The 14,940-nt window shown below is 39.4% G+C and overlaps 1 pseudogene; it reads left to right on the top strand.

The window, feature by feature from the left end:
• Nucleotides 1–6,325: 6,325 nt before the first annotated feature.
• LOC140951191 (uncharacterized) lies at nucleotides 6,326–7,256 on the top strand (annotated as a pseudogene).
• Nucleotides 7,257–14,940: the final 7,684 nt, after the last annotated feature.

The raw sequence follows: 14,940 nt of genomic DNA, 5'->3' as shown, positions 1-14,940 counted from the left end.
CTGTCTTTTATTCCAAGCAATTTGCAAAGCTACTGACCACGTGACTGAAAACGATCTATCGAAGGTCCGCAGACAAAGAGAAAATGGCCTGAACTGACCGGCTACCAGCACGCACATTAGGAGGTGAGTTTGCAGATTAACTACGTTAGTTTTGTTAAAGTTTGCATATAATTTGGTAGATAAGGTATTAATGAGGAGAATGAGATTTCGCCAGGCTTATACAAGTATTACAAGATATTGGAAATTTTTCTTGAAAACAACTTGTTTAAGCTCTTTTCTTGTATGGGGCAAAATGGAAGCTGAATATTTCATTGAAAAATAGGTCATCTTCGGACTTTGCATATGGATTTGTTTGTTTGTTGTCTAAACAAATTCCCTGCAAATTTTCAGAAGAAAAGTGGTTGGAAAATTTCACTTAGTAATTTTCCTACTGATCCTGCTGGTTTCTCTCTGCTTTGTAACTTGCATAACAAAAGAACAGACTTTGGATTTCTCGCGAGAGACCTAATGCACTCTAAGCTCTAGAACCAAAGTCACGATCCGCCTCGCAAACATCATTCAATAATGATGCGCAAAAACTGGGCTGGTGTCTAGCACGCTTTGACGCTTTTGACAACTGAATTGTTGAGTTTAAAACTTGGCTTTATATGTTTTGATCAATTAAAACGGATCGAAATCTGAATGATTTTTCTCTCAAAATGTTCCCTCTTGAGCTTGCTTTTTACATGTTAACCAACTCGGGATTTCAAAGGGAAATGTCATATACCAAGTACCATGCAAGTCTCTATGATCATAAAGTCGAACATAAATTCAGTCCGCAAACTTGAACAAAATCTGTATAAATTTCAGAATTCAGACACAATAATTAATAGAGAGTAAGTATTTGTTCCTGGCCTCTTCTGTCTACATCTATTAATTGCGAAAACTTTTTTTTGACAAAGGTCTACTTGCTGAGTACGTACTTACGTATTGCAGGTTCTTATTTGATAAGTGAGAATCTGACAAGTATAGTTGCAAGCGTCTTCGTAGACTACAATTAGTACAATCACTGAGGGAGAAAGTAGATCAGATTATAGCTCAATTAAATAATGCTGCAGGCTACGGAGAAGTCATTACTTATGTTAATTTCACGTTCTGGGAATAAATTGAAAAGAGCCGGTAGACTTTAAAGAAAGAAATGGATGACTGCAACTGACAACTTGAATCAGCTTTGTTAGCTTGAACAAAGAATGGCTATTTTGATCAAATCGGTCAAGGTTATTTAGCACGAAAAGGAGGGGGTAATTGTTGACTCTATAACTTTGAGCAAGTAATTATTTTTTGCTGATTTAATTCACGGACCTAAAAGAGAACTGATTGCAATTTTCGATATCACATTAATTAATTCAATATGCAACAAGCATTTGTGCAAAGGAAACTGTCATCCCATGCTGTGGCTGTAAATAAAGTCTCAGCGTTCTAGAATAATTTTTAACATTCCCTAACTGTTCTGATCGAGCATCTGTGGAGTGTTAACTAAAATCGTCTTAAGAGAAAAATTATTCACCACCTGGTATCCTTTGTAATACTTGAAACTTGTTAAATTTTCTTCTTTTTTCTGCCTAAAATATGAAAAGTGTCTAACAAAGCTCGGAGAGAGGCTGGCCAAACCTGTAATTTACTAAGGCGCCATCAATAAAGGAATCTTCAATCAAGCAAATCAAGGATACAAATCATTGCCTTTTAGTTTGTGACTTAGTCGAAAGCGTGCTGCTAAATCTAATCTGATTTGAATTTTGGCGGCTGTCAATACATTCTCTATCAGATTACGATGTCGCAATATAAAGTGATTGGCAGATGCTCGTGGAACATATGAATGTTCGCTTCGTTTGGCCTTTCTCGCTGGAATTTAATTTACATATTAACCAAGAGAATCGAAACTTAGGCTATGTTAATACTATAACAAATAGCTGGTCGTCCCGACACGAAAAGCCATCCGTTATAGTATGAACACCTATCTGATATGTGACTCTCCATTTGAGGGATCGGCGCGGCCCAGCTTCGCTCCGTTACAAAAATCGCGTCGAAATCACTATTCTTAAGGTCGATACACACTAGGTGACAAGTTGCAGCAACAAGTAGCGGGGACACATCGCAGCGACAAATCGCGTCCTGTCTCTGCAACAGAAGTTTGTCGCCGCGACAAGCTGCACAAATTCTGTCTGATTTGATTTTTTGCAATATGTCGCTGCGACAAAATTCTGTTGCAGAGCCAAAGATTTTCACAAAAATTCTCCAGTACACACGAAGCGATTTGTCGCTGCGACGTGTCATCACGACATGTTGGTGTAACTTGTCGCCTAGTTTGTACCCACCTTAACGCGTGAACAGAAGCCCTATCTGGTTTTCGTGGGCGTCGATAAAACCAGGAACATGGAACATCCCGAAACATGAAAAAATTAAAATATTCTTTTAAGAAAAAATAATTAATTAATTAAATAACAATATTAATAATAATAATAATAATAAATAATAAAAAGAACAATCGATCGAAAACAATTTTTGCAAAAATTTATAATATCAAAATAAATAACATAACATAAAAACTAAAAATAAAGAAAGAAAGAAAGAAAGAAAGAAAAAGAAAGTGGTATCGTCTCCGAGTATGAGAAAACAATATTTTGTCGCAATGAATTTTTTGGGCGAGTGAGGGTCCATTTAAATGACAGTAATGAGTGAAGGCTTGCTTGTAAATTCAAAATATATTAAAATGGGTCGCGAGGAGAGGGTTTTCAAGCTTTCGTCACACAGCCACCTCTTGTAAATGTTTGCCATGCGGTTTAACGGTTATCCATTTACGGCTTTGCGAACGTAAGAAGAGCTTAGGGGCTCGTCGCTTTGGACTTGGATAATTAAATTAAAGATTCACATTCACCGTGAATAGTTGCAGTGGCAGTGTTAGCGCAGCGGTAGTTTCTAACTGTTATCAGTTAGCCTGAATTTGAGCCGTCTCCCCGCAAACTCCTCTTGCGACTCGAGGAGACGTCTGAAATATCATGCTGACTGTAAACAGTACAGAAACTACTACGAATGTGAGTATTGTTCACTAAAATCCAAAGACAGGAGCCCCCATACTCTTCTTAAGTTCACAGAGCCGCCTAGTCTGTAAGTAATTCATGTCAACCTCAAGTGAAGCAAAACACCTCAAGTAAGCAAATGTCAGTTATATTTGAGGAGACTATATGTTGGCTTGAAATGAGCTTCTTACCGACTTGGCCTGACATGAAATACTGCACCAACATTTCAGACCATTGCAGAACCGTAAATGGATAACCGCCAAATGATTAACTCATGGCACACAATTACAAGAGGTAGCTGTGTGAGGAAAGCTTAAAAAAAAAACCCCTCCTCGCGACCCATTTTAATATATTTTGAATTTAGAAGCAAGCCTCACTCATTGCTGTCATTTGCATGAACCCTCACTCACCCAATAAATTTTAATTTGTTGCGACAAAATATTGTTTTCTCATACTCAGAGAGGATACCAGTTTCTTTTTCTTGATTATTTCATTATTTTTCGTTATTATTAATTTTTACAAAAATTATTTTATCATTATTATTTTATTATATTTTTTTTCATGAAGATTATTTTTATTTTTCCATGTTCCGGGATGTTCCGGGATATTCCGGGATGTTCAGGCATGTTCCGGAATGTTCCGTGTTCCGGGTTTTATCGACGGCCGGTTTTCGTGCCGGTGCAAAAGCTATCCGGTATAGTATAAACATAACCTTAGAGTCTGAGCTCAGGTTATCAACTGGATCAAACAAACAGACACTGACAAACCGAACTTTAAAGCCTTCATGGACTGAATGAAATATATTAAAGACTGCGGTTGATAAGAACAATTCTGTTATCTTACTTCTACTCGATCTAACTGTCGCCTTTGATACTGTTGACCATGTCATTCTATTATCAAGGCTGTCTACTCGTTTCGGGGTGAAAGGATCTGTGTGAACCTGACTGAAGTTTTTTTTTAACATTGCCTACACAGTTCGTCAGTGAAAAGAATTCCAGATCATCCCAACGTCTGTTGGAACGCGGCTTCGGGCCTCGGGAGGCCTCGTGAGGCAGTCTTCAAAACCAAGAAGAAGCTGCACGGAACAAATATGTTCGTAAAGGAAGATTATTCCGATCGTGTTATTAAGAGGCGGACGGAACTAATGGCCAAAATAAAGGAAGCAAGACGGAAGAACCAAAGAGCATTCTTGAGGTTTGATAAATTAGTTATTTATGATAACCCGGTAAATTCTGGATCTACAAATGGCGAGAGAGTATCAGGAGAATCTAGTAGCGCCGATTAATATGACTTAATATCTCTGTAACGAATCACTAGGATCTTCACTATGTAATTACTGCAAGTCTCATTTTCCATTTCATGATTTGGATGACAATGCTTTTAAAATTGTCCTTTATGAGTTTCAACATGGGACGATAAGCTGTGACGCTGATCACCTTGAAACACTTTTTTTCAATCCAATTCTTGACCAACATTCTACCCTCAGTGATTCTAATAGTGACCTTGACCCTGATTTGAACAACCTAAATTATGCTAGTTCAGCTAGTTATTGCAATTACGAGACTGCGGAAGATTTGAATGGGGTAATAGGTGGTAATAACTTAATATCCTTTTCGCTATTTCATTTAAATGCCCGCAGCCTAGTTAAAAACCAGGATGCCCTTGCCCACTTACTAGCCAATATAAATCACAAGTTTTCAGTTCTTGCCAAAACTGAGACACGGGTCAAAGAAAGTAATGTTAATGACTTAAGCTTTGAGGGTTACAATTTTGTTAGCAACCATCGCGCTAATAAAACTGGCGGGGAAGTTGGGCTCTTTATCGACCCAAACGTTTCTTATAAAATCCTTCCAGAGTCTGATGTTTCCGACGCAAATATTATTGAGTCTCTTTTCGTCGAAGTTTGCATTCCATGACATAAAAATATAATAACTGGAGTTATTTATCGCCCCCTTCTGAAAACACTCTGGAATTTGTAGAGAAACTAAATGAAATCATCTCAGGTGTTACCAAAGGCAATAAGCATTGTTATATAACTGGTGATTTTAATTTGGATCTACTGAAGCATGATTCTCATTCAGTCACTGCTCAATTCATTGAATTGCTTTTTGCTTTCAGTTTTCTGCCAATGACTACAAAACCCACAAGAATTACAATATAGATGACGCCCTATTAACCTGGAATAAATTGTTCTCTGAGGTTGCAGATTCTCACACACCTGTCAAAAGGCGACGTGTTAAAGGGACACCACTTCCTTGGATGAATAATAAAATCAGCGAAACAATGAAAGAACGAGACTGGATTCATCGAAAGGCGCGGAAATCAAGCTCCTCTCAACACTGGAACACCTATAGTAAACTGAGAAACAAGGTCAACTGCTTAGTTAAATCTGCCAAGACGAAGTATTACTGTGACTTGTTTCAGGATGCCAAAGGGAATGCGAAAAAAGTTTGGAATGCGGTCAATGAAGTTTGTTATCACAACTGTACTTTAGAAAGTGTCCAGTGCATTATTTCTGATGGAATTCAGGACACTACACCTAAATCTATTGCTTCAGCAATGAACAGCTTTTTTTTCGTCTATTGGTAAGTGACTGGCTGATAAAATAGCAACTACTTGGCCGAGTTGTAATTCAAGTACAGATTTGCCGAAGTCCCAGTTCCAGTTGGCTGAACTAGAGGAATCGTTTGTGCTTCAGCAGCTCCTCGCTCTGAAGACAAACAAGCCGATCGGCTTGGACAAAATTAGTGCAAGATTGCTCAAAAACTCTGCTCATACGATTGCACTATCTGTTACTACGTTACTGAATCTATCAATTAAAACTGGTAAATTTCCTAAATTGTGGAAATGTTCTAAAATAACAGCCCTGTTTAAGTCAGGGGACTGGACAAATGCATCAAACTACCGACCTGTCTCTATTCTGCCTACACTCGGCAAGATTCTTGAGAAAGCTGTACATGCACAGTTATACCAGTTCATGGTTACCAATAAACTCCTCTCAGGAAAATAGTTTGGATTCCGGAAGGGACTGTCCACTATATCTGCTCTGACATCCTTTGCCGACGAAGTCCTTCTCAATATGGAACATTGTAGACTATGTGGAGCCGTGTTTTTGGACCTAACAAAAGCTTTTGATACGGTGGATCATCATATCTTATTGTCTAAGCTATCGGCGTATTGTTTGTCTGGAAATTCGCTTCAATGGTTTCGTTCCTATATCACTGACCGAAAACAGCGTACATCTTGTGGGAATGAGATGTCTTACGAGTTGCCAGTAACCCACGGGGTGCCTCAGGGTAGCATATTAGGCCCCTTATTGTTTGTTATTTATATCAATGATCTGCCAAGCATTCTGGAATGCTGCTGTGCGTCCCTCTATGCAGACGACACTGTGATTTACTGTTACGGCTCATCTTCCCAGGAGCTCAGTGATAAGCTAAATCGCGACTTGTTGGCCGTAGCGAAATGGCTAAACGATCACAAGCTAACTCTGAATCTCGAGAAAACCAAATGTATGCTTGTAGGTAGTAACAGGAAATTGGAAAGTAAAATGGCTCTAACAGTATCAATCTTCGACCACAATGTAATTAATGTCAACAGCTTCAATACCTTGGAATTTTTATATCATCTGATTTTTCATGGACAAAGCATGTTGAGTACATTGCTAGCAAAATTAACCAAAGGCTTGGTCCCCTTAATCGCATTAAGCATTTATTACCTTTTAGTGCACGCGTTCTTTTTTATAATAGTCTTGTCATGCCTTTATTTGATTATGCAGACCTTGTTTGGGGAGACAAACATAATGTAACCTTAATGACCAGTTTGCAAGTCTTGCAGAATAAGGCTGCTAAAATAATTTTAGACAGACCTCTGTATTCATCTGCTACGCATGCGCTTGCCACTCTTAAGTGGGTTCCATTAGAAAAAAGGCGTTTTCAGAGAAGATGCATTTATGTGTATAAGTGTTACGATGGACTTGTTGAGCATGATATGAACTTCATAAGACAGCAAGAAAAACATAATTATAATACCAGAACTAAGCTGCATCTCAAACTTCCAAGTGTCAAGAGGAATTGGGGCAAGCAACGGACTGCATTTCATGCCATCAAGGATTTTAACTCCCTTAGCCAGGCAATCAGACAATCCGTGAATCTAAGAATTTTTAAACGTAATCTTATTAAATTTGTAATTTAAATGAATCTGAGTGCACAATTTGGGGACAACTGATTAAGGACACAAAGTTTGTGATCGCATCACATGCTCACACAATCACTATACCTTCTTAACTTGAGTTTTTAGTAACGTAACCCCAGTATCATGCCAGTCTGTTCTACAATTCACTTATCATGGGAGGTGATACAAATTTGGTTCACGAATTCTAGTATCAGTACAAGGCTTTCAAACACACAGAGTCACAAGGCATCACAAAGTATCACAAGGTATCACAAGGTATCACAAAGTGTCACAAGGTATCACAAAGTATCACAAGGTATCACAAAGTATCACAAGGTATCGCAAAGTATCACAAAGTATCACAAGTTATCACAAAGTACCACAAAGTATCACAAAGTTTCACAAGGTACCACAAGGCATCACAAAGTATCACAGAGTATCACAAAGCATCACAGAGTATCACAAAGTATCAAAAGGTATCACATAGTATCACAAGGTATCACATGGTATCACAAAGTATCACAAGGTATCACAAAGTATCACAAAGTATCACAAGGTATCGCAGAGTATCACAAAGTATCACAAGGTATCACAAAGTATCACAAAGTATCACAAAGTTTCATAAGGTACCACAAGGCATCACAAAGTATCACAGAGTATCAAAAAGCATCACAGAGTATCACAAAGTATCACAAAGTATCACTTGGTATCACAAAGCATCACAGAGTATCACAAAGTATCACATGGTATCACATAGTATCACAAGGTATCACATGGTATCACAAAGTATCACAAGGTATCACAAAGTATCACAAAGTATCACAAGGTATCCCAAGGTATCACAAAGGATCACAAGGTATTACAAGCCATCACAAAGTATCACATAGTATCACAAGGTATCACAAAGTATCACAAAGTATCGCAAGGTATCACAAAGTTTCACAAGGTACCACAAGGCATCACAAAGTATCACAGAGTATCACAAAGCATCACAGAGTATCACAACGCATCACAGAGTATCACAAAGCATCACAGAGTATCACAAAGTATCACAAGGTATCACATGGTATCACAAAGTATCACAAGGTATCACAAAGTATCACAAGGTATCACAAGGTATCACAAAGTATCACAAGGTATTACAAGCCATCACAAAGTATCACAAAGTATCATAAGGTATCACAAAGTATCGCAAGGTATCACAAAGTATCACAAGGTATCACAAGGCATCACAAAGTATCACAGAGTATCACAAAGCATCACAGAGTATCACAAAGCATCACAGAGTATCACAAAGTATCACAAGGTATCACATGGTATCACAAAGTATCACAGAGTATCACAAGGTATCACAAGGTATCACAAGGTATCACAAGGTATCACAAAGTATCACAAGGTATTACAAGCCATCACAAAGTATCACAAAGTATCATAAGGTATCACAAAGTATCGCAAGGTATCACAAAGTATCACAAGGTATCACAAGGCATCACAAAGTATCACAGAGTATCACAAAGCATCACAGAGTATCACAAAGCATCACAGAGTATCACAAAGTATCACAAGGTATCACATGGTATCACAAAGTATCACAGAGTATCATAAGGTATCACAAGGTATCACAAAGTATCGCAAGGTATCACAAGCCATCACAAAGTATCACAAAGTATCACAAGGTATCACAAAGTATCACAAAGTATCACAAAGTATCACAAAGTATCACAAGGTATCACAAGGTATCACAAGGCATCACAAAGTATCACAAAGTATTACAAGGTATCACAAAGTATCACAAGGTATCACAAGGTATCACAAAGTATCACAAAGTATCACAAGGTATCACAAAGTATCACAAAGTATCACAAGGTGTCACAAGGTATCACAAAGTATCAAAAAGTATCTCAAAGTATCACAAGACATCACAAAGTATCACAAGGCATCACAGAGTATCACAAGGAATCACAAAGTATCACAAAGAGAACTCACCTTTACCGTAGCGCTTTTATCTTACATTACATTCACTAGCATTGCACTCTTTTGAGTGCGCAATTCAACTGAACAGTACCATGGCTCTTATAGGACATCGATATATTTTTTTTACAGTTTACATTTGCAACTCCAATTTTCATCGCGGAGATCCGAGTTGTGCGATTTCAAAATTGGCAACTCGAATTTTTACGACAAAAATTCTAGTTGTGTGCATTTCAGAATTTGCAACTCCGATTTTACCGCAAAAATCCGAGTTCTGTGCATTTCAGAATTTGCAACTCGAATTTTTACCGCAAAAATCCGAGTTGTGTGCATTTCAAAATTTGCAACTCGAATTTTTACCGCAAAAATCCGAGTTGTCTGTATTTCAAAATTTGCAACTCGAATTTTACCGCAAAAATTCGAGTTGTTAGCATTTCAAAATTTGCAACTCGAATTCGAGTTGTTAGCATTTCAAAATTTGCAACTCGAATTTTTACCGCAAACATCCGAGTTGTGTGCATTTCAAAATTTGCAACTCGAATTTTTGGGTGTCTGTAAAACTGGGAACAGGCCTGGACTCCCGAACACATCCTGAACAACCCGGAACACCCTCAGGACAACTCGGAATACCCTGGAACAGCCCCCTGACGGGTGAGCACCCCTGCCCCCCGATCACCCTTAATTCCAAAAATTAGGCAAGAGATAATAATTGAAAAACCAAATAAAAACCTAGAATATCATATATGAATCAATAAATATCTTTAATCTGTAACTGGAAAAAGGTGATTGGGTCAGATAAACGACTTCTGAAGATGTTATGAAAGTAGTCCGTTGCCTTTAAACGAATACTTACTAGCTTTTTCTGCCTGAATATAGCTGAAAGAGCAGCTACTGAAGTCGTAAAAAAATAAACCAAAAATAAAATATCTTCTAAATAAATATCTTGCCGATTTGAGGTCTACCGTATTCGAGGAGTATCACTTATAAAATTCACTTATTTTGCTTCGTCTTGTTTTCTTTTACTTTGATATTTTGTCTTTGATTAAAAAGAAAAATATTCTTGGTTTTAGTGCTTTTCTAGCTAGTGTTTGTTTGTTTTTTTTTTCGAGCCATAGATTATATACTTATTGCACGGAGAATTCGTTGTTCCGCAGGTGTTTCCCGGAGGGGGGGCACTCCCTTATCTGGCCTTGACGGTAATGTGCCCCTGAGCAGGGCCTTTACAAGAATGTGGAGATTGGATGTAGGCGAATCTTTGTTTAAACTTTTTGCCTCATTAACATATGCTTACCACTATCTGATGCAGCTAATAAAATAAAAACTCTGAATATTGAAAGAGCATAACAGTTTAAGACATCTCTGAAAATTTGACCCCAATGCACCGAATGGTTTCGGAGAAATTCTCTTCTAAAAACTCGGAATTTTACAGAGAATGTATGGCTCATTAACTTTTCTGCCACCCAGCAATTTGGCAGTTTTTGATGGCTGATATTTCCTTCAATATCGCTTGCAAAGAGCTGAAAATGGCACAAGTTGCTCACCTTAATCAGCTCTTTCAACTTTTGCATTTACTTCATCTATAACGGCCACAGCCTATGATTTAAGAATTTTTAAAACTAATCTAGTGAGCAGCACTGTGAACTGTTGCTGTAAAACTAACTAACGTAGACTTCTTCAGGGAGTTTTACCATCAAATACTAAACGCCTTTATTTTAGCCATAATATGACTAAAAATAATGATGGTCGCAAACATTGAAGGTTTGGCCGGATTTAGGAAAAGGAACAGGCGCAGCTGTAAAATTTTTTACGCAAGGCGTGAGAAAACTTTGGGGCCACGGTTTTAGCTAAAACCGCGGCCCCAAAGTTTTCTAAGCCTCGAGAGTTCTAGGATTTGACTCAGGGGCATTCTCTGCTGGAAAGGCAATAAACGTTCCCAGGAGTTGCTGCAAAGAGCTCTCGTTGGCTACCTCTTGTCTGAGGTCATTGACTGAGAACGATTTCCGAACCCGCTTCTTGCTAGTCATTATCAAGAGGACGTTCCTCGAACTGACTTGGAAACGGTCTGAGCACTTGATTGTATCTGAAGTACCAAACAATAAAACAGCAAACTGTTTTCATTAGCTCTTTTGTCTCAACAAACTAACACACTAAGCCACGCACAAATAATTCAGCCGAAGAAGCGACCCGAAATACGTCGGTGATTTATGGTATCGGCTATCCTGTGATGTATCATCAAATAAACAATGAAAAAAGACTCTTAAATAATTCTTTTGTTTTAACCTGATAACGCGAAATCAAAGCAAAATAACACGGCTTTCCAAATAAATCACCCTCGCAAGACAACAAATTACCACTGTTGAAATCGGTGAACAGCAAATAAATGAATCAGTGATTACCAAAACTCCCCGGAGCCTAAGAGATTATTAACCATTATTTCATACTGAGCGATATCCTTTGAATGTTCCTATGTGGCATTGTGACATTGCCAACGTTAGGAAGATTGATTATGGTACCCTCACACCTTCTCTCTTGTCTTTAAAATAGTACGCAAATTGTGATGTTGTGATGCTCACAAATTCCAAGGCCCAATTCCCCACTCCCCAAATCGAGCACCAAGTGTCTCCACTACTTGCCAGGAACAGTCCGTGCCTAATTCACTGCTAGCACTGGTTACTGTGGTACTTAATGGACCAAATATTAAATCACGTTCCTCCAATGTGTCTCATGCCGCCCTTTCTCTGTCTCAGCTTCTTCTATACAACAGCATGAAGCGCTACAACGAAAATGATACAGATATTGTCCGACACAGCCAACAGCGAGAAGCACCTCTACCAGCCTATTTAGGTGTGATGCTTCATACAAAGACCAGGAAACGTGAACTTGTGGACGCCCTTTGTAACCTTGGCTTGGGTATATCGTATGACCGTGTTTTGAAAATCTCCATTGAGCTGGGAAACAACGTTTGTTACTACTATCAGCAGAAAAAGGTTGTTTGTCCCCCTCGACTGAAAGGTGGTATTTTCACCACCGCTGCAGTAGACAACATTGACCACAATCCAAGCTCAACTAGCTTTCACGACTCATTTCAAGGAACTGGGATATCCCTCTTTCAGCACCCCACTGAGAAAAACCGTGACGAAAACAGTGGAGTTCAGCTGCCTACTGACGCAATTCAAGACCATACACGTGCACAAAAGAAGGTATTAATGCTACCAGAGTTTTACACCACGGTGCCTTCTGTCGCTTTGCGTAGGGACGACCCACCTATCCCTCAGCTTCAAGGGCCCAACAAAGGAGAGTGCCAGCGCATTTCTGAAGAAACAGTGCAGGAATACCGGTACAGTTGGCAAAAATCTTATATATATATATTGCCTTCCTGTGTAACTGTAAGTGCAGTATTAATAACTACAAAACTAATACAGTGAAACCTGTATTAAGCGGACACCCTACGGGAATGCTGTAGTGTCCACTTAATACAGGGTGTCCGCCTAATGCAGGTTTCGATAGATAACGTCATATGAGGTGTCAAATGCTATTTAAATGAACAATGGAAACGTTTAGAATACTCCCAGAGACTGTGACGATATACGTTTGCATTGATTTCTTTTTCAAAGTGAACCAATTGATCATAGTACTTTCATAGTACCATAAACATAGATTGCAACTCAAATTTGAAGAAATCAGACGAGTGAAACAAGCTGTATACAAACAAAACGAAATAGAAAACAATACTGTACTGTGAAACTAATCAAATAAGCTCGCCAAGTCACGTTTTTTAATGCGAAATCGAAAATTTGTGAGTGACAATTCGAGGCAATCTTTTGCATTTCCGGCGTCTGGGATGTTGGGTGGTGGAATTTGATTACAAGTGTCCGTTTAATACAGGTTGGCAACAATAAAAATGACCATTTCAGGTACTTTTTAGGTCTCCGCGTCCGCTTAATACAGGTGTCCGCTTAATAAAGGTTTCATTTAAAGTAAATAAGGGAAATAAATTTGGGGACTTTGGCTACTGTCCGCTTAATAGAGGGTGTCCGCCTAATACGGTGTCCGCTTAATACAGGCTTCACTGTATTTCATTTGTACAATTTACAGGTGGTTGCAAAAGGTAAATCGAGTAGTAACTAATGAGACCGTAAAAGACGCTGATGCAGTTTCCTGGTCTGCATACCATACAAGTCTGCAACCTTCTAGTAAGTCATCCGAATGCTGCGTCACTAGAACCCCTCTACTGCCTCTTTTTCATGATCAAGCCCACTCCGTAGCCATGATCCGCCACTCAATGGACGTTGTTAGCAAAGCAGTGGAGAGTTTAAATCCTGGTCAGGTGCCCATTATCACTGCAGGTCAACCTCTATACACAATTGCAAAGCAAATCCAGTGGAACTAGCCAGGAACCTACGGTGAGGATAGGTTTGTGATGATGTTTGGGGAACTGCACATTGAAATGGCAGCTCTGAAGGCCATAGGAAATCTCTTAGACGGCAGTGGATGGGGAAGTGTACTAGTACAAGCCGGTGTTGCTACGCCTGGGACGGCTGATTCATTTTGTCGCGTTACTCATGTGACACGCACTAGAAGAGCCCATCAGATCACGGCTGGCAGTCTGTTTTGTACCTCTTGAAAAGGCTTATTCTGAATATCGTGTCAGTCAGAGCGACGACCAGAATCCGCTGTTATTAGAAGAGTGGTGTTCGCACAGTGCAGAGCTTTATCCACAGTTCAAGTTCTGGTTGCTTATCCTGCAGATGCAATTGGCCGTATTGATCTAGATTAGAGCTATTAGAGAAGCTGACTTCGCGCTGTACGTTGACGCACTCACGCAAATTTTTCAAGCGCATGAACAGAACAATGCTTCTGTGAAAGATGACGGAGGAGCTGTTGGCTTAACTGAAAATCCGGCTGCATTGCGGCGGTGGATGGTATCTGGACCAGAGATGGCCAGTTATTGAAGAGTTTGAAGCATCAACAGAGAAGAGAAAATGTTTAGATTTCCCTTATCACGAGGAGGCCAAACATGTGCAGAAAAAATTTGCACAAAATGTTGAAGATCTAGCCAAAACCATCGAAGAAATGGGAAATCCGCGAGAATACCACTCATCCCAGCGTGGAAGTTATCATCCTCGATGGCTCTGTCATTGTAAACATGCTTCGACCAGGTTCAGCAAAAACTTTCTCGGATTATGCATCTCAAGTTTTTCTTCCATACGTAGCGTCCCGGCTGCACCAAGCAAGTAGAACTGACATCATTTGGGATGAGTACCGCCCTGACAGTTTAAAAGCTGAAGCAAGAGTTAAGAGAGGAAAGGGAGTTCGAAGACGCGTAGAGGCTTCAACACTAATTCCAGGAAAGTGGCAAGAGTTTTGCGCACCGATGAAAACAAAGTAGAACTGTTTAGTTTTCTAGCAAATAGAGTGCCATGCATCAAAACCGAAAAGCAAGTTCTCAGCAATATTCAGTCTGATATAGTTTGCACTCATTCAAAAAATAATTCGAGGCTTACCCCATGTACACACGAAGAAGCAGATGCCAGGATCATCTTGCACTTGGAGGACGCTGTCACTGAAGGATTAAACAAAATATCCATTCGTACCGTTGACACCGATGTAGTGGTTTTGGCAGTGGCAGCAGCACAGCGCCACGGCAACACTGAAATCTGGATCGCCTTTGGTACAGGAAAGTGTTTCCGCTTTTTGGCCGCTCATGAGATGGCCAGAGTACTGGGACTAGACCGATGTA

This window comes from Porites lutea, chromosome 10 (genome assembly GCF_958299795.1).
Source record: "Porites lutea chromosome 10, jaPorLute2.1, whole genome shotgun sequence".
Lineage (NCBI taxonomy): Eukaryota > Metazoa > Cnidaria > Anthozoa > Scleractinia > Poritidae > Porites > Porites lutea.
This window is presented reverse-complemented; position numbering and strand designations above follow the sequence as displayed.